General features: G+C 46.1%; 1 protein-coding gene across 2 annotated transcripts in view; it reads left to right on the forward strand.

Moving 5' to 3' along the window:
• The window catches only part of LOC149437729 (gamma-adducin-like), a 186,501-nt gene that overhangs the window by 60,197 nt on the left and 106,012 nt on the right, over window positions 1-20,292 (forward strand). For both annotated transcript variants that reach the window (XM_089660698.1, XM_089660700.1), the window contains exon 2: window positions 4,457-4,497. The gene's annotated coding sequence lies outside the window, so the exon portion shown is untranslated. The remainder of the gene's footprint in view (window positions 1-4,456; window positions 4,498-20,292) is intronic.

Here is a 20,292-nt window from a genome sequence, read left to right on the forward strand (position 1 = left end):
GAAGAAATGGAGTAGCCCACACCGGGCCATGAAACAGCTTTTGATTCAATTGTCCAATTATTTTTGGTCCCTTTAAAAAAGGGGGGATGGCTACTCCTAAGAGCTGTAATTCCCAAACCTTTCCTCCAATTTGGATGTACATACCCTCAAATTAAACCTGAGAGTGTGAACTTTTAGCCCATATCCATTATAGAACTATAGCTTGTATATGTTTTGGTAAATACCTGAAACAAAACTAGAATATATATGGACTTAACTGTATGTATATATGCAGTTGTGCTCAAAGTTTGCATCCCCTGGCAGAAAGCATGACCTTTTGGCATTGATATTGAAAATGACTGACCATGCCAAAAAAACTTTGGGTTCACACCTAAGTGTTTTCGGCTAACACACAGCAGTCCATTTACCATGATTTCCTATGGGACACGATCACATCTCTGCGTTTTTCGCCTGGTGTGTTTTTTGGAAAGGGTCGGGGACTTTTTTAAATGCAAAATGTTGCAATTTTTTTTTTGTTCTGTAGACTTCAATGGAGACGCTGCAGAAAAGCATGTAGTGCGTTTTTGATGTGCTTTTTTTTGCGTTTTTAATCTGCCCAGCAACAAGTATAAAAACGCTGCCCAAATGCACTGCAGAAACGGATCAAACGCATACTGCATAGGTGTGAACCTAGCCTTATTTAATAGTAATGATTTATTTTTATTTATTTATTTTTTTTTACGCCATTTATTATAACCTTTTAAATCGTAATAACCAAAATCACCCAAATGGCCTCCAGGGGAGGGTCAACAGTTTCCCTCCCCTGGAGTATTTGGCCTTGGTACAGACACACAAGGTGACACACACTGGTTGACAATTAAAGGTTCATTTCCCACATCTGTGGCTTTAGATTTAGTGTCTGTCTATAGTCAATGAGTTTGTTAGCTCTCATGTGGATGCACTGAGCAGACTAGATACTGAGCCATGGGGAGCAGAAAAGAACTGTCCAAAAGACCTGTGTAACAAGGTAATGGAAGTTTATAAAGATGGAAAAGAATATAAAAAGAGATCCAAAGTCATGAATAGGCCAGTCAGTACCGTTGAATCACTTATTAAGAAGTGGAAAATTTTTGGATCTCCTTGATACCAAGCCAAGGTAAGGTAGACAAAGATTGCAGCCAAAACTGCCAGAAGAATTGTTCTGGATACAAAGAAAAACCTACAGGTAACCTCAGGAGAAATACAGGCTGCTCTGGAAAAAGATGGTGTGCTTGGAGCACACTATGACGATATTTGAACAAAACAGAGCTGCATGGTCGAGTTGTCAGAAGCCTTTCCTGTGCCAAGGCCACAAAAAGCCTGGTTACAATATGCTCAGCAACACCTTGACACGCCTCTCTGCTTTACGCACTGTAATCTGGAGTGACGAGAACAAAATGGAGCTCTATGGTCACAACCTCAAGTGCCATGTATGGAGAGGTGTCAGCAAGGCCTATAGCGACAAGAATGCCATCCTCACTGTGAAGCATGGTGGTGGCTCACTGATGTTTTGAGGGTGTGTGAATTCTAAAGGCGTGGGGAATCTTGTGAAAATTTATGGCAAGATGAATGCCTGTTATCAGGAAATACTGGCAGACAATTTGCATTCTTCTGCATGAAAGTTGCGCATGGGACGCTCTTGGACTTTCCAGCATGACAATGACCCTAAGCACAAGGCCAAGCTGACCCTCCAGTGGTTACAGCAGAAAAGATGAAGGTTCTGGAGTGGCCAACAGAGTCTCCTGATCTTAATATCGCCGAGCCCCTCGGCGGAGATCTCAAACGTGCAGTTCATGCAAGCCGAGCAGTGACTTTGCATGACCTGGAGGCATTTGGTAGGGATTATGCCACCTTGTTGGTGTTGGTGCATGGAATTATGCCTCATTGTTGGTGTCGGTGGATGGAATTATGCCTCATTGTTGGTGTCGGTGGATGGAATTATGCCTCATTGTTGGTGTCGGTGGATGGAATTATGCCTCATTGTTGGGGTCGGTGCATGGAATTATGCCTCATTGTTGGGGTCGGTGCATGGAATTATGCCTCATTGTTGGGGTCGGTGGATGGAATTATGCCTCATTGTTGGGGTCGGTGGATGGAATTATGCCTCATTGTTGGTGTCGGTGGATGGAATTATGCCTCATTGTTGGGGTCGGTGCATGGAATTATGCCTCATTGTTGGGGTCGGTGCATGGAATTATGCCTCATTGTTGGGGTCGGTGCATGGAATTATGCCTCATTGTTGGGGTCGGTGCATGGAATTATGCCTCGTTGTTGGGGTCGGTGCATGGAATTATGCCTCGTTGTTGGGGTCGGTGCATGGAATTATGCCTCGTTGTTGGGGTCGGTGGATGAATTATGCCTCATTGTTGGGGTCGGTGCATGGAATTATGCCTCATTGTTGGGGTCGGTGCATGGAATTATGCCTCATTGTTGGGGTCGGTGCATGGAATTATGCCTCATTGTTGGGGTCGGTGCATGGAATTATGCCTCATTGTTGGGGTCGGTGCATGGAATTATGCCTCATTGTTGGGGTCGGTGCATGGAATTATGCCTCATTGTTGGGGTCGGTGCATGGAATTATGCCTCATTGTTGGGGTCGGTGCATGGAATTATGCCTCATTGTTGGGGTCGGTGCATGGAATTATGCCTCATTGTTGGGGTCTGTGCATGGAATTATGCCTCATTGTTGGGGTCGGTGGATGAATTATGCCTCATTGTTGGGGTCGGTGCATGGAATTATGCCTCATTGTTGGGGTCGGTGCATGGAATTATGCCTCATTGTTGGGGTCGGTGCATGGAATTATGCCTCATTGTTGGGGTCGGTGCATGGAATTATGCCTCATTGTTGGGGTCGGTGGATGAATTATGCCTCATTGTTGGGGTCGGTGGATGAATTATGCCTCATTGTTGGGGTCGGTGGATGAATTATGCCTCATTGTTGGTGTCGGTGCATGGAATTATGCCTCATTGTTGGGGTCGGTGCATGGAATTATGCCTCGTTGTTGGTGTCGGTGGATGAATTATGCCTCGTTGTTGGTGTTGGTGCATGGAATTATGCCTCATTGTTGGTGTCGGTGCATGGAATTATGCCTCATTGTTGGGGTCGGTGCGTGGAATTCTGCCTCATTGTTGGGGTCGGTGGGAGGACTAGTGCCCCAAGGGCTGGATCAAGGCAAGTAAAGGGCCGCATCCACCAACCAATGCTTTCTAATAAAAGGAAGGTCAGCAATGGCAATCACAAACCTAGCCAGACAGAATTAAAATCCGTCCAAGTGACATAGCTCATGTTTGTATTTAACAGCTTGCCTGGAGCTCAGCTGTACTAATGTGCACCTCGGTAACGTGGAAAAGCCCTTTAAGAGCGCCCCCTCGCTTGGATGTTAAAGTGATTTTGCAGCTAATCTGTAAAGCTACGTTGTAAGTCTGCGTTAATGAGGTGGGGAAATTAGATGTGATCTGCCCACGCTGAGATCTAAGATTAATAAAGCCTAAGCCTGTAATAATACATTTGTCAAAACTTGTTCAGCTGCGGCCGGGTAATTGCTGGTAAAGAGGCGGACGCGCTTTTCGGACACCGCACAACCAATTAAATCTCAGCATCTGCTTTCAAGAAATTAAAAAATGTCTTAATGAATTAAAAATGGAGTAAATATGTTATTAGGATATCTATGTATATGTTCCAGGACTACAGAAGTCTGACATATCATTATGAACAATTGGCTCGCAGTACGGAGCGGAGGCGGCAGGACTGACGAGCGCTAATTGTAAATGAAAAGATGGAAAACGCTGACACTACCCAGCACGCTGTTTAGGATGATGATTCATTTATTTATATTTTGCCTTCCCTGGTTCCCTGAATCAGTTTCCATTTTCGTGGCGTACTGGGTCTGTGTGCTTTTCTATGCAATGCAGGTAGCTCATGGTGGGAGGGGCTTGCAGGGTGAATATAATAAAAAAAAATCTAGTCTTCCTAAAAAACGTCCTAGCACCCTGTCTCAGTACTCTTCTCAACCCTGATGCAAGCAGTGGGCTGGCTCTTGGGAGGGCTTATGTACATATCGAAATGCCTTGATGGGTGGATGTCCGTCTGAAAGACCGGGTACTCCTAGGCAGGGGTGGGCTGACCATTTGGAAACTCAGTATGGGGTATTGTTTGTAGAATGTTTCAATCAGAATCCATTTTGGAATAACGCTGTAACATAAACTGTGGCAAATGTTAAACTCTTTGAATACTTTCTGGATGCACTGTAATCGGATTGCAGTGTCGGTGGTCATCTTCAGCGCGTGAGCTGCTTAGGAATGTTGTGAACGGCTCTGTGTTCTCTGTAAATCCGTGTTGAATATATCATTGCTTTATGAAGGAATGCTCAGATACGTTTTTCATTGTAAATCTATTTGTATTCTTCCAATGTCTCAATGTTGTTTTTATTCCTTGTAGGTGGTGAAAAGCTGAACCAACCCCTGAGGAATACACGCTGAGTGAGTTTCTTCTCCTTTTTTTATTGATTTTTTTTTTTTTTCTCTACATTTGTAAAATTTTAAACAAAAAATCTTATTTTTTTTTTTTAATTAATTAAATCCCTTCTGCAGGCAAAACATGACCCCCAAAAGCCCCCCATCCTGCACGTGGTGTGTGGCGTGTTTTTTTTTTTTTTTATATATATTTTATTTTCCATCCTTTCCTAAGAGCCCATTCACCCTTGTGGGCCCCATGTTTCCCAATAGGTACCATTCATATCTGTACAACTTCAAGTTGCAGCGACTTGAAAGTTGTTCCTGTATTACTTTGGTACGACTTTTGTGTGACTTAACGGCCATAGGCGTCAATGTAAACCCTCCAAAGCTGTATCTGAATGTTGTACATGAGACCGGATATGGGTGAATGCAGGGTCCGGGGAGACCAGATATAGTGAATGCAGGGTCCGGGGAGACCAGATATAGTGAATGCAGGGTCCGGGGAGACCAGATATAGTGAATGCAGGGTCCGGGGAGACCAGATATAGTGAATGCAGGGTCCGGGGAGACCAGATATAGTGAATGCAGGGTCCAGGGAGACCAGATATAGTGAATGTGGGGTCCGGGGAGACCAGATATAGTGAATGCAGGGTCCAGGGAGACCAGATATAGTGAATACAAGGTCCGGGGAGACCAGATATAGTGAATGCAGGGTCCGGGGAGACCAGATATAGTGAATGCAGGGTCCGGGGAGACCAGATATAGTGAATGCAGGGTCCGGGGAGACCAGATATAGTGAATGCAGGGTCCGGGGAGACCAGATATAGTGAATGCAGGGTCCGGGGAGACCAGATATAGTGAATGCGGGGTCCGGGGAGACCAGATATAGTGAATGCAGGGTCCGGGGAGACCAGATATAGTGAATGCAGGGTCCGGGGAGACCAGATATAGTGAATGCAGGGTCCGGGGAGACCAGATATAGTGAATGCAGGGTCCGGGGAGACCAGATATAGTGAATGCAGGGTCCGGGGAGACCAGATATAGTGAATGCAGGGTCCGGGGAGACCAGATATAGTGAATGCGGGGTCCAGGGAGACCAGATATAGTGAATGTGGGGTCCGGGGAGACCAGATATAGTGAATGCAGGGTCCGGGGAGACCAGATATAGTGAATGCAGGGTCCAGGGAGACCAGATATAGTGAATACAAGGTCCGGGGAGACCAGATATAGTGAATGCAGGGTCCGGGGAGACCAGATATAGTGAATGCAGGGTCCGGGGAGACCAGATATAGTGAATGCAGGGTCCGGGGAGACCAGATATAGTGAATGCAGGGTCCGGGGAGACCAGATATAGTGAATGCAGGGTCCGGGGAGACCAGATATAGTGAATGCGGGGTCCGGGGAGACCAGATATAGTGAATGCGGGGTCCGGGGAGACCAGATATAGTGAATGCGGGGTCCGGGGAGACCGGATATAGTGAATGCGGGGTCCGGGGAGACCGGATATAGTGAATGCGGGGTCCGGGGAGACCGGATATAGTGAATGCGGGGTCCGGGGAGACCGGATATAGTGAATGCAGGGTCCCGGGAGACCGGATATAGTGAATGCAGGGTCCCGGGAGACCGGATATGGGTGAATGCAGGGTCCCGGGAGACCGGATATGGGTGAATGCAGGGTCCCGGGAGACCGGATATAGTGAATGCAGGGTCCCGGGAGACCGGATATAGTGAATGCAGGGTCCGGGGAGACCAGATATAGTGAATGCAGGGTCCAGGGGAGACCGGATATGGGTGAATGCAGGGTCCCGGGAGACCGGATATGGGTGAATGCGGGGTCCGGGGAGACCGGATATGGGTGAATGCGGGGTCCGGGGAGACCGGATATGGGTGAATGTCGGGTCCTGGGTTTAGTAACACTTTAACTCCGGGCACAAAACTTTTTTCTCAGTAGTCACCAAGGATATAAATCCACTTTGCATGCATAAAATGCTTTTGCAAACCCAGATATTACCTTGTAAACGTAGCAGTGACCTCATCGCTGTGCAGAGCGTAAAGCTGTGGGAGGGGCCCAGCAGACCCCACCCCCCACAGGCTGCCCGAAGAAAACTACAGGAGGGGGCGAGGATGAGACCAGTCACCCTGCATAAGGGGAGAGAGCAGCAGATCTGTGCAGTAATCCAGTGTGAAACCTTGCCTCCTGTCTCCGCCCCTTCCTGTAGTTTTCTGTAGTGGGTGGAGTCGGCTGGGCTCCTCCCACAGCTCTACTCTCTGCACAGGCTATGTACAGCACAGTGATGACATCACTGCTACTTTTACAAGGCAATACCTGGGTTTGCTAAGTCCTTTTCCCACACAAAGTAGATTCATACCCTATTGGGAAATATATTTAAATGAATGTTTTTGTGACTGGAGTTAATTTGTTTTGGTCATGAGCAAACTAATATACAAAGACTGCTCCCTTTAGGCACAAGGTAGTATATGGAGGATCCCAGGGCGGAGGATGGGCGGTACGGCAGTCTTTTTATAATCTCCCGCAGAGGTCACAGAAGAGGAGAGTGATGTGGGGTTTCCTCGGCCGGTTTGTGGTTTGGGTGGGGTGAGCTCTGTGTATATTTCTGCACTTCTCTTGGCTTCCTGTTTGTTGGTGTTGATCTGAGAAGCTCTGGGGCTCATGCTGTACAATGTAGATATATATATGTGTATGTATGTATGTATGTGTGTATATATAATTTGTGCTCAAAAGTTTGCATACCCTGGCAGAATTTGTGACATTTTGGCATTGATATTGAAAATATGACTGATCATGCCAAAAAAATGCTTTTATTGAAGGATGATGATCCTATGAAGCCATTTATTATCAAATAGTTGTTTGGCTCCTTTTTAAGTCATAATGATTACAGAAATCACCCAAATGGCCCGGATCAGAAGTTTCCCTCCCTGGGAATGTATGGCCTTGGTGCAGACACACAAGGGGACACACACGGGTTACAATGCCAATTAGAGGTTAATGTCCCACATCTGTGGCTTTTTAAATTGCAATTAGTGTCAGTGTATAAATAGTCAATGAGTTTGTTAGCACTTACATGGAAGCACTGACTAGGCCAGATACTGAGCCATGGGGGATCAGAAAAGAACTGTCAAAAGTCCTGCGTAACAAGGTAATGGAACTTTATAAAGAAGGAAAAGGACATAAAATGTCCAAGGCCTTAAATATGCCAATCAGTACTGTTTTTTATGTATGTGTATATAGGTAGGTGTGTGTGTGTATATATATATATAGGTGTGTGTGTGTGTGTGTGTGTATATAAATAATCAGGACACACCTGGCTGCCAAGTATTAAAGATCAACCTTTTCGTATAAACATGGTCACTTGCAAATATTCTTCAATAGCCATAAAGGATAGAAATCCACTTTGTGAGTGCCAAATGCCTTCACAAACCCAGATATTACCCTGTCAACGTAGCAGCATCATCCCTGTGCTGTACATAGTCTGTGCAGGGAACGTAGCTGTAGGAGGGGGCCTGCAGGCTCCACCCAGCACAGAAAACTACAGGAGGGGGCAGAGACAAGACCAGTCACCCTGCACAAAGAGAGAGAGCAGCAGTGAGTGGTCTTTATTACAGGAAAAGCCTCACACTGGATTACTGCACAGATCTGGATGAAATACACAAAGCTCACCGAGATTCAAGGAAGAATACACATGTTGAATGTATGTAGACAATATTAACTTATTCAGGCGATGGGATTTCCCCCAATAAACTGGCAACCAGGAGGAGGAGCTTCTAAGCCATCTGTCAGTTCGCTGTGAAAAGTAATCCAGCACGGATCACTTTTCAGAGCTGACCAAAAAACCGCTTCCCATGTGACCAAGGCCTTGGATAAGTAAGGAGAGGGTCTTGGGACGCAGGCTTTGGTTCTGCCTGTGCACGCGGAGTGTCAGTGTGACAGTATGCAGACTCGTCCGGGAGCTTGCACGTAAGTTTGGCTATGCTGGGGCCTCAAAATATGTCCTGCTGCAAGATTTTATCCAGCCCTCTGTAAGGGGATACTGATGGTGACCCTGATGTAAGAGGAGAAGGTGGGGATCTGGTGATGGTGCAGTGCTCTAATGAAGACTGATGCAAAGGGAGGACTCTGTTGGGGACACTGATGTAAGGGGAGGGCTCTGATGGGTATTTTGATGCAAGAGGAGGTATTCTGTCCTATTGGTTAACCAACAGCTAGGTAACAAAACGGACAGAAGCAGCGTTGTTTCATCCAAAACTGAATTTACTTCTGTAAATGGTTCTTTAAAACTGCAATATAATCACGCAAACTGAAATTACAATATGCGTGTATGCATGTCTCTCACAAATGCACACAATGAATATATTTCTTGCAAACTGCTACCTACAGATCGCATTAAATATATTGAAACGCGATCTAGCTATGCATGTGACTTTAACAAGCATAAAAAATGAACTTACTTTGAACTTGTGTATCAAAGGGAGGGAGGAAGCCTTCACTGGTGTGCTAAAGTAGAAGCGCAGTGGTGAACGGAAAATCTTTATTCTTCACAAGCAGGAGACACTCCCTGTTCATTATTGACAAAAGTACAAAAGTGTGCATTTGCAGTAAATGCCCAATAGATGGCTCCCTACTCAACACAATGATGTGAATACAGAAAAGGAGGACTTTTGTTGAGGACTTTAAGGGGAGGACTCTGATTTAGTGGTGGACTCTGATGTAAGGGGAAGACTGATGGGGTTTTTGATGTAAGGGAAGGACTCTGTTGAGGACTCTGATGTAAGGGGAGAACTCTGATGGAGATTTTGATGTAAGGGAAGCACTCTGTTGAGGACTCTGGTTTAAGGGGAGGACTCTGATGTAAGGGGGCTTGGATAGAGACCCTGTTGTAAGGGGGTGGGGTGCTCATGGTTTTTCTCTGTTGCTCTAAATCCTATGCTAATTACAAAAACTGAAACCGAAATCTATTATTTAAAGGAGAAGTACAGTCCAAGCTCTTTTGGTTTTACTTCTCCTATAGATCATGGAAGTGAAGTTCGTTCTGCACTCCTGTGACCCATTTTCAGCTGACAGTGAGCTGAAGCCTGCTGTCAGCTGACATCACTCAGCCAGTCCAGGCTGGGGAAGGATCTTGACTTTAAAGTCGGGATCCACCCCAAAGTCTGGAGCAGCACTTGGCTCCGCCTCTCAGCGATCCACTGAGAGCCTGAGCCAGCTGTGCCCCCCCCTCCACAGCCCAGCGCTCCAGTGAGCGTGACGCTGAGTTCTCACACTAAGTCCTCACGCACACGGGATGTTTTGATAAGGCTGATAACAATTAACGATTTTTTTTTTATTTTTTTATTTTTTTGCCTGAGGGCTTAGAGCTGGTGGAGGACAGGTGAGGCATCAGAGTGATGCTGCAACTACCTAGGTACCTATAATGGGTTAAATTTAATCACGAGATATAGTTAGAGATATCATGTTCTGTCCCCCTTGCTACTGTACAGCGCTGAGCATACCCTTTGGCACTATATAAATACTGTATAATAATAATATTTAAAAAAAAAATATTTATTTTTAAATCTACACTGTGGTCCTCGTAGTGAAAAGTTTGATAGAGGAATTAACTTGGCTGTTTGCAGAAATGACAGCCTGTGCGGAAATAGAGGACAGCAAGGAAGGAAATCTATAAAGGATGATCCTCGATTTTTTTTTTTTTTATTTTTCTCAACAAAGTTCAGGCAGTGACGGGATAGCCATCCTAATGCAGGCTGTAGATGGTTCGTTTATCGGCCGATTTTCTTCCGAAAGAATAATCGGCCAATTTTCGCCGTTCCTCCTCATTTCTTTTATTGGTCATGCTGGAAAATTTGTGAAAAAACAACTGTTTTTCGCAACAGAATGACTTTTTGTTTTTTTGTTTTTGTTTTTTTTACGTTTTTCGGCCAATAAACGAACCATCTATGGCCTGCATAAGTTTTGCCTGGTGTTGTATCATTTTATTATAATGGGAAAATTAAAATAAATCTATATAAACATAAGCTGTGTAAAGTGCTGTGGATGGGTATGGTGGGTCCGCCTACAATTTTACAAGTTTTAGGAGTTCTGCTGACCTCATTATGTTTACAGAATCCAGGCTCCTCATTCTGGGTGCAGCATCTGGGATTTCTCCAATTACTTGTTTTTTTCCTTTTCCAGGACTTAGTCATTGTGTTTATGGATTAAAAACAAATAATTGTGTTTTTCGGTTCAAAGTGGGACCCCAGGCAGTGTTAACAAAAAAAAAAAGAAAAGTTTGGTATAAAAGTCTATCTAAACCCAATCCTTTTTTGAGCATGTGCATTGACCCCTACGTGCGCCGCTATTCGATGCTGGGGCGACTTGGATAGCGTGCCGACAGAGAGGGCTCTGCGTTCCCCCTGTGGCGCGCGTGCCATAGGTTCACCGCCACTGTCATAGGGTTTACAACCACTTTAAGCCGGCCATACATGGGTTCAAATTTGGCTGATTCAACAGGGACCAACCACATTTCGATCTCTATGTGGGCAGTCTGGCAGATCAGCTTCTGTACAATCAACTTTTTTACAACTGCCCTGTATGATTTTCTCTTGCTTGATCTGCACTGCAGGCTATAGCCGGCAGCTTTGTTCACTATATTCTGAGGGCAGGGAGGATTCCCCCATCCACACTGAGTGGACCACCAGCTGGTTGACAAAAAACCCAACTAATTTATGGGCTGTTTTAGATGTGGTGGCTGCATTAGATTTCTTTTCTCGTGGTGATCCCACCAGTAATAACACTTCTTGTCCTAAGGTGACAACACTCACTGTACTGTGTGTGTGTGTGTATGTGTGTGTATGTGTATATATATATATAGAGAAAAACGGTTGTCACCCTAAAACAGGAACTACAGAATACCACCCTCTTTTGTCTTCTCTGTAGAATGAAGGAAGGAGGTGCTCTGTAGTCCTGACACATCTGGATAAAATTTTTCGAGATTAGATTGCAGAATGCATTCAACACGAGACAGTGCTGGGTTTTGGGCAGGATATACTGTATTTAAAAAAAAAAAAAAAAAAAAACCTTTCACATTAAAATAACTCGTGGCTGGTTAAAATTGTACACACGCTGCGGTCGCAATGCTTGCTTCATTGCCACAGCAAAAAGGATACGCCTGTGGTGATTGGCTGGTAGTACCGCCACTGAGTGCGACTCGTTCAATTGAAGCTTATGGGTCATGATGGGTTGTAGTACTGCCTGACGAATGCTGTAACTTTTGCAGCGGCCGTGATGCAGATCAGCCACTGCAGGTGTACAACTTTGCCCGCTGTGCTATTTTAGGATGGGTAGTCCAGGGGGCAGTAGAAACATGTCGCAACGACTTACATTTACCACCCCCAAAATGGTATTCCCATTTAAAATTGCAGTTCGGCATTCATAAGGCAGCAGTATCACCTTCTGAATGTCAGTCATCTGATCTTTGAAAAACTAACCGAACAAGAAATAAAGAGAAATCTCCCCAACGGGACACAAATGCAGCTGACCATGGCTTGAACCATTGCCTACTGTTACGTAACATGGACTAGAAATACATTGTAAGGCTAGCTTTGTCAGCAGGCGTCAGGCATTTGGAAAGCGTTTTTAACACTTCTCAAATGCCTGTGAAAATTCTGCACATGGCAGCACACAGTGCTGTTCACACTAAAACGTTAGTCACGTTGCATCAAAACTTACGTCTTATGTCAAGTCCGGAGGAGTTGAAGCCTCCCATTCAAGTCTATGGTGCAGCTCCTCAAACTCCTGGCAGGTGTTTGTGACGCGGTTGAGAGGCGTTTGCGGAGCTTTAATACCATTTAACTTCATTATAGGCGTTTGTGGTGCAGTTTTAACACTTGGCAAAGTCCTATCAACAGTCTCAAAAACGCGCATAGGGCGTTTGAGGAGCATTAAAAACGCTTGTCTAATGCTATAGGAGCGTTTGGCAAGAGTTCGAAATCAAGTCAAGTGTGAACGAGCCCTTAGAAAAAGGACTCCAGAGACATGGGAGACTGGCGTTCCTCTGTAGAAAAAAGGGCTGTGGCTTTCCTTGCTGTGTTGGGTTCATGAACTGGTCCATCTGGGGTGACGTTCTGCAGGCTTTACACATGGAGGGCCCCATCCTGGGGTGGTTACAGGTACTTCTAGTAAATCTTGGCCCTGGGCAGAGAATGTTTAACATTCCACCTTATCAGCTGCTGCCAGCATCACACATTACTGTAGAGCTGGAGTCCATCAGTGCTCCTGTGGGGGTGAGGGATCTATTTTGGATATTCCTCGGCTTTGGGATTGTATTTTCAAACATGTAAGTTTTTAGACAAAAGTTTTGAATCAAGCAACCCACCAGCTCAAGAATTGTTGGTGTAAGCCGGCGGCCAAGTTTGTGAGTCAACCACAAAGTCCATTATGAAGATCAGGTCACCTCCTGCAGCTCACTGTTGACTCGAGAAGACAACGGTGAGTGATCTATTGTGTATTCCTCAGCTCTGGAATTGTCTAAGGTCGTATTTTGTACATTTAAGTAGAAGTGTTCCATCAAGCAACCCATCAGCCAACCAACTGTTGGTGTAGGCCCGCGGCCAAGTTTTGGGGGTCAACTATGAAGCCCTCTATGAAAGTTGGAGCTCCCCCTGCACCTCCTACAGCTCACTCTTGGCCGCTGAAGGCGACTTGCCAAAATAAAGGAAACCCGTACGGAAAGAATGTCGGGGCTTTCCTTTGCTGGTTGTCTTCTGAAAGAATAATTGCCTGGCTGACACTGACCCAGAAGAGGCATCCAAATCTGGATAATCCGCATGACAGCCAGGGAACTGGAATTTGGTAGTGAAGTTGCTTCTGGTACTTTTTACCGATCCTGTAATGAAGGTTACCTGTAGGTAAAACGAATATCTCCTAAGCGTGTACCGTCCAGGAGATATTCCACAAATCGGCAGCCGGTGACATCACTGTGCCGTTCCATTACAGCTTGGTGCCGTAATTTATTTATTTTTTTTCTTTAACAAAGTTTACTACCGCTTTAAAAGAAGAGGTTGTCCTCCATTTTTGTTTCTGCATGGATTTCCTTGGCTTCCATGACAGTATGTTTGCTGTTAATGGGCTTTTTAATAAGCAAGCCCAGCACTGGTTACTCACTTTGACTTTCTTTCACCTATCATGTTAAAGGAAACCGGTACGGGGAGAATACCTGGCCTGCGTTTTGCTGGTTTCTTTCTGACCGTGGTAATTGCCTGGCCGCCACTGACCCAGGACAAGAATGCAAATCTGGAAAGTCAAAGTAAAGTAAAAAAAAAAACAACCTGCATAACTTGTTCCTTGTCAGTCAATTAAAAAGTTATGAAGTCAGCATGACAGCCAGGGAACTAGTATTTGGTAAAGGAAGAGGTTGGCCTCCATTTTTGTCTCTGCATGGATTTCTTTTCAAACTCAGTGCTTCCATGACAGTATGTTTGCTGTTAATGGTGGACTTTCTAATAAGCAAGCCCAGCATTGGTTACTCACTTTGACTGCCTCACCTATTCCGTTAAAGGAAATATTTATGAATAGAATGTTGGGCCTGTCTTTTCTGGACTCCTTCTGAAATGGTAATTGCCTGGCCACCACTGACCCTGAAACTGGTAAATGCCTGGCTGCCACTGACCCAGAAGAGGCAAATCTTTATGAAGACAATATTGGACCTGCCTTTTCTTGCCTCCTTCTGAAAATAATTGCCAGGCCACCACTGACCCGGAAACTGGTAAATGCCTGGCTACCACTGGCCCATAAGAAGCAATCTTTATGGACACAATATTGAACCTACCTTTTCTGGCCTCCTGAAAATGGTAATTGCCAGGCCACCACTGACCCTGAAACTGGTAAATGCCTGGCTGCCACTGACCCAGAAGAGGAAAATCTTTATAGAGACAATATTGGACCTGCCTTTTCTGGCCGCCTTCTGAAAATGGTCCTCTTTTCTGGCCTTCTGAAAATGGTAATTGCCAGGCCACCATTGACCCTGAAACTGGTAAATGCCTGGCTGCCACTGACCCAGAAGAGGAAAATCTTTACAGAGACAATATTGGACCTGCCTTTTCTGGCCGCCTTCTGAAAATGGTCCTCTTTTCTGGCCGCCTTCTGAAAATGGTAATTGCCAGGCCACCATTGACCCTGAAACTGGTAAATGCCTGGCTACCACTGGCCCAGAAGAAGCAATCTTTATGGAGACAATATTGAACCTACCTTTTCTGGCCTCCTGAAAATGGTAATTGCCAGGCCACCACTGACCCTGAAACTGGTAAATGCCTGGCTGCCACTGACCCAGAAGAGGAAAATCTTTATGGAGACCCTATTGGACCTGCCTTTTCTGGCCGCCTTCAGAAAATAATTGCCTGGCCACCACTGACCCTGAAACTGGAAAATGCCTGGCTGCCACTGGCCCAGAAGAAGCAATCTTTATGGAGACAATATTGAACCTACCTTTTCTGGCCTCCTGAAAATGGTAATTGCCAGGCCACCATTGACCCTGAAACTGGTAAATGCCTGGCTGCCACTGACCCAGAAGAGGCAAATCTTTATAGAGACAATATTGGACCTGCCTTTTCTGGCCTCTTGAAAATGGTAATTGCCTGGCCACCCCCTGAACAAGCATGCAAATCTGGAAAGTCAAAGAAGTCAAAAACCCAACCTGCATACTTGTTCCTGGTTGGTCATTTTAAAAAGGTATGAAGTCAGTAAATCAGCATGACCGCATTTTCACATGAGGAGGTCTGCCTTTGCATAAGGAGGTCTGCATTTGTACTTTCTTGACATTTTCTTTGCTGTTTTAATGGTGGGCTTTCCAATAAGCAAGCCCAGCACTGGTTTCTCTGTCTGCTTAGAACAGCGTGGCTTGAGCTAGAAAAAAAAAATAAGCGGATATAATAAAAATGACGACAGGGATTCTGTACTTCCATACTGCATCTGAAACCTAAAGTTTTAGGTAGAGATAACTTTAAATAATAATTTTGAAGTGGTGTGAGTTCTTGGAGATCGTCGGTGTAGAGATATTCAGCTTGTTGTGACCTGTTCAGGGGTGGACTGACCATTTGGAAACTCGGGCACTGCTCAAGGGCCCGGGGTCAGTAGGGGGCCCCATGAGATGCCCCTGGTACCTTTTTCATAGGCTTTTTTGAGTTTGGGCAAGGACACGGGCCCCATGATCCCCTATTGCCTGGGGGGCCCCATGAGTTGTCAGTCCGCCCCTGGTCCCGGTCTCCATTTACTTGTCCCGGCAGGACTGTGTGAGCCCTGTAGCGGTCTGTTCTGTGTCACCTCCCTCTGCACTCAGCACTTTGCCTGTTATCTGTGGAAGGTCAGTAGATTCTGTACTCTGCTCTTATCTCCCAGCATTGTATCCTGCCTGGGTGGGGGAGAATTCCTGGCTGGGGGCTGAGTGAGGGGGGCTTTTAAGAGGAGCCTTACCCTAGAGTACCAACCATTATCAAAATATTTAATACATTTTGGTGTTTGTTTTTTTTTGTTTAATTCCCTTTTGCTGTTCCTTTATTTTCCTTTTTTATTTTTTTGTAGACCCTCCTCCTGTCTGTAATTCAGGCAGTGGCATGGACACCCCTGTGGTTGCTGAGATAAGATCAGTTTTTAGAACATCAGAAGGTTTTTTTTTTGTAGTACTAATTTTATCTAATCTCAGTTGGTTCAGTCACACAGATTGACTGACTTGAGAGAGATATCAAAGACATAGTAGAATTGCAGCCTTGTGTATGTGTTGCATTTTTGTGCGGAGTTGGTCTTTAAGGCCCCTTTCACATTGGACTCCCCTGCTGAGCAAGCGGCTCGCAGGTGAACTGTCCACTGATCCCCTCTGAGCAGGCAGCTTGCAGGTGAACTGTCCATTGATCCCCTCTGAGCAAGCGGCTCGCAGGTGAACTGTCCACTGATCCGCTCTGAGCGGGCGGCTCGCAGGTGAACTGTCCACTGATCCCCTCTGAGCGGGCGGCTCGCAGGTGAACTGTCCGCTGATCCCCTCTGAGCGGGCGGCTCGCAGGTGAACTGTCCGCTGATCCCCCTCTGAGCGGGCGGCTCGCAGGTGAACTGTCCGCTGATCCCCCTCTGAGCGGGCGGCTCGCAGGTGAACTGTCCGCTGATCCCCCTCTGAGCGGGCGGCTCGCAGGTGAACTGTCCACTGATCCCCCTCTGAGCGGGCGGCTCGCAGGTGAACTGTCCACTGATCCCCCTCTGAGCGGGCGGCTCGCAGGTGAACTGTCCACTGATCCCCCTCTGAGCGGGCGGCTCGCAGGTGAACTGTCCACTGATCCCCCTCTGAGCGGGCGGCTCGCAGGTGAACTGTCCACTGATCCCCCTCTGAGCGGGCGGCTCGCAGGTGAACTGTCCACTGATCCCCTCTGAGCGGGCGGATGACAGGTCCATGTCCACTCATGCAGCCCGCTCTCCTCTATAAACGGTCGGATGTAAACGGACCCACCTTTCTGTACACCCAACCGACATCCAACCCGCAGGGGATTCCCATCCGTTTGTAGCAATTCACATCGAATTGAATGTAGGCGGGTGTAAATATTCGCATGTCTGTTTTTACACCCGCCTCGCCATAAAGGACAATGGAGGGCTTGATCAAGTCTGCCTGAAAAACAGACCGACGGACCCAATCAGACAATCCGTGAACGGGGCCTAATATATTATGTTGAATATAAAATATAGGCATTTAAAAATATATATTTTGAAATTTCATTTTAATGAGGACCAATATATTACATTATACAAATATTTGTGATGCCTTTTACTGCATTCCAGTACAGTTCAGTGTATAAAAGATGCAGCATGTTCTACTTTTTTTTTTTTTTTTTTTTTTTTTTTTTTTTTCTGGAACGCACTGGAACTGACCACACTAGTGTGAACTATGCCATTGGAAACCATGTAACCTGCAGTCAATGCGTTTTTGATGCAGGAAAAAAATGCACTGGACTGCATGTGGTGTGAACTGGCCCTTATGAGTCTACACTCCGGCTCCTTCTCCGGCACCATTTTTGGGTGCGGGGTCTGTTAATCCCACGCTTCAAATGTGCCTACGCTGGCTCCTCTTCTGGATCCTGGGGTTGGCCAATAGGAAACGTTCATGTCCCCCGCACAGGACCCCGCACCTTCTCTTAATAGAAGCGGTAAGACTTGAGATTGGATCATTACGTGACTGCAGATGAGTAAAAAGGGCTTTTTTTTTTCTTTTTTTTTTAAAGGTGGTGGGGGAGGGGCTTGGAAATCATCTTTAATAAAAGATTTTACGATGACACTTGCAATGATGTGAACATGTTGACTCTTGAGCGAGATGTTAGCGGTTGGGTTTCCATTTATTCTCAGGGCACAGATTAGAGGGGCGCCCGTTTATTGTCATAGTAGTCAGTGGCCTCTCCCATCTGTACAGAACATCAGAATTGTTACCTCGACCCGACATTTGGTACATTGTAATCGGCATTCATGACATTCCTACAGATGTTTCCAATCCGTAATCAGCGTTGGTCGAAAGTTTCGTTTTCAAGGTTTTTTTTTTTTTTTCTGTGTTTAATCAAGGACGCCAATACAATCCGACCCGGCGGAGTTAAGGTGGAACTCCGGCCTTCTCTTCAGTCTTGGACCGTTCTACAGATCTACAGTACAAATAGTTTAAAGAGGAACTTCAGCCCCCATACTGTGGTTTTGTTTTTTTGTTTTTTTTACCTTTTCCACTTACCTTGTCTGTTGGGTTGTCCTCAAACATACACCCAGCAAATCCAGTGGTGTTTGATGTAATCCCTCGTTGCCCTCCAGGTCCTACGCCGCCATTTTCTCTTCTTCTTCCATTAGGGGCTTGGCTGCCTCTTCCTGGTCTTTACAGCTGCCCCCCCCCCCCCACCCTCCCAAGACCTTCCACGGCACATGTGTAATGTAGGAGAGGGGGCCGCAATTCTTGCCTAAAGCTGGAGGTGAGGGGACTGAGCCTGTAAAAAGGAAGGGGGGGGGGGGGGAGAATTATGGAAAGTCCTTGCAGAACGTGAAGACCTGCTATAAGCTTGGGCCTCTATTACATCTTCATGTTGGTTCTGTTACTGGGATTGGTGGCCTCGCTGACCAGTAAGGCGGGTTGGAAGGACTGATTTTTATAGGAAATGTCTGGATTGTCATAGAACTTCAGCTGCTCACATCTCCGGATCGGATCTGTGATATGGTTTTTAGTGTAGATGGCTTTTTTTTTTTTTTTTAACCGTATGTTTCGAGTTGCCCAAATTTCTAACAGGTTTGTCTTTTAACTTTTTGGGGTAGAGTCGGGTGGACTGACAACTCATGGGGCTCCTGGGTAATAGGGGCCCCTGTGTCCTTGCTCACACTCAAACCAGACCCCAAAATAGCCTATGAAAGATACCAGGAGCATCTCATGGGGTCCCCTACTGACCCCGGGCCCTCGGGCAGTGCCCGAACGGTCATTCTGCCCCTGGGTAGAGTAGAGAAGGGTTAGGTCCTCTTTCTAGCTTTTATTTGTTTGTCTGCATCCCCTTTATTTTTCAGTCACCAGGACAGGAAGGGAGGGGAATTTCCCCAATGGGTTGAGCGGTAAAACCTTGAAAGGTTCTGAGATTATTACAGTAATTTGGTATTTGTGATTATTGCTTAGAGCAGTGGTCTCCAAACTGCTGCCCATGGACCAGATGTGGTCCCCTGGCTTGCCTTTATCTGGCCCTTGAGGCACTGTGCCACCAACTGACACCATCAGTGGGGCACTATTCCTACAACTGACACCATCAGTGGGGCACTATTCCTACAACTGACACCATCAATGGGGCACTATTCCACCAATTGACCCCATCAATGGGGCAGTGTTCCTACAACTGACCCAATCAATGGGGCAGTGTTCCTACAACTGACCCCATCAATGGGGCAGTGTTCCTACAACTGACCCCATCAATGGGGCAGTGTTCCTACAACTGACCCCATCAATGGGGCAGTGTTCCTACAACTGACCCCATCAATGGGGCAGTGTTCCTACAACTGACCCCATCAATGGGGCAGTGTTCCTACAACTGACCCCATCAATGGGGCAGTGTTCCTACAACTGACCCCATCAATGGGGCACTGTTTTTACAACTGAGCCCATCAATGGGGCACTATGCCACCAATTGACCCCATCAATGGGGTACTGTTCCTACAACTGACTCCATCAATTGGGCTCGATTCCTACAACTGACTCCATCAATGGGGCTCGATTCCTACAACTGACCCCATCGATGGGGCTCGATTCCTACAACTGACCCCATCGATGGGGCTCGATTCCTACAACTGACCCCATCGATGGGGCTCGATTCCTACAACTGACCCCATCGATGGGGCTCGATTCCTACAACTGACCCCATCGATGGGGCTCGATTCCATCCATTGATACCAATGACGGTGATTGTTTATGCCCACTAATACCAGGGCATTTTCTGCTCCCACTGGTCATAGTCTGGCCCTCATAAAGTTTGAAGGACAGTAAACTGGTCCTTTTTGCTTAAAAAGTTTGGAGACCCCTGGTTTGGAGTACATACAAATTTCCCCTTTAAAGGGGCAGTTTATCTAAACATTTTATATCTAGGTGGACCTTGACTGGCTGAGGCAGCCTCCAACATCTTGTATGTATTTTGATTCTTTAGAATAGAGATCTCCTTGCTATGGTTTCTTGTCTATTTGGGAGTTTTGGATGTATTGGCTCGCCTTTTGTGTGTTTCAGGTCTTCCTGTTCTCCATAATATAAAGTAAATAAATCGTCAGGGGCGGTGGGAACTCCTCATAATGGGCAC

Source organism: Staurois parvus, unplaced genomic scaffold, assembly GCF_062004578.1.
Source record: "Staurois parvus isolate SC_StPar_1 unplaced genomic scaffold, SC_StPar_1.0 ptg001263l, whole genome shotgun sequence".
Taxonomy (NCBI): domain Eukaryota; kingdom Metazoa; phylum Chordata; class Amphibia; order Anura; family Ranidae; genus Staurois; species Staurois parvus.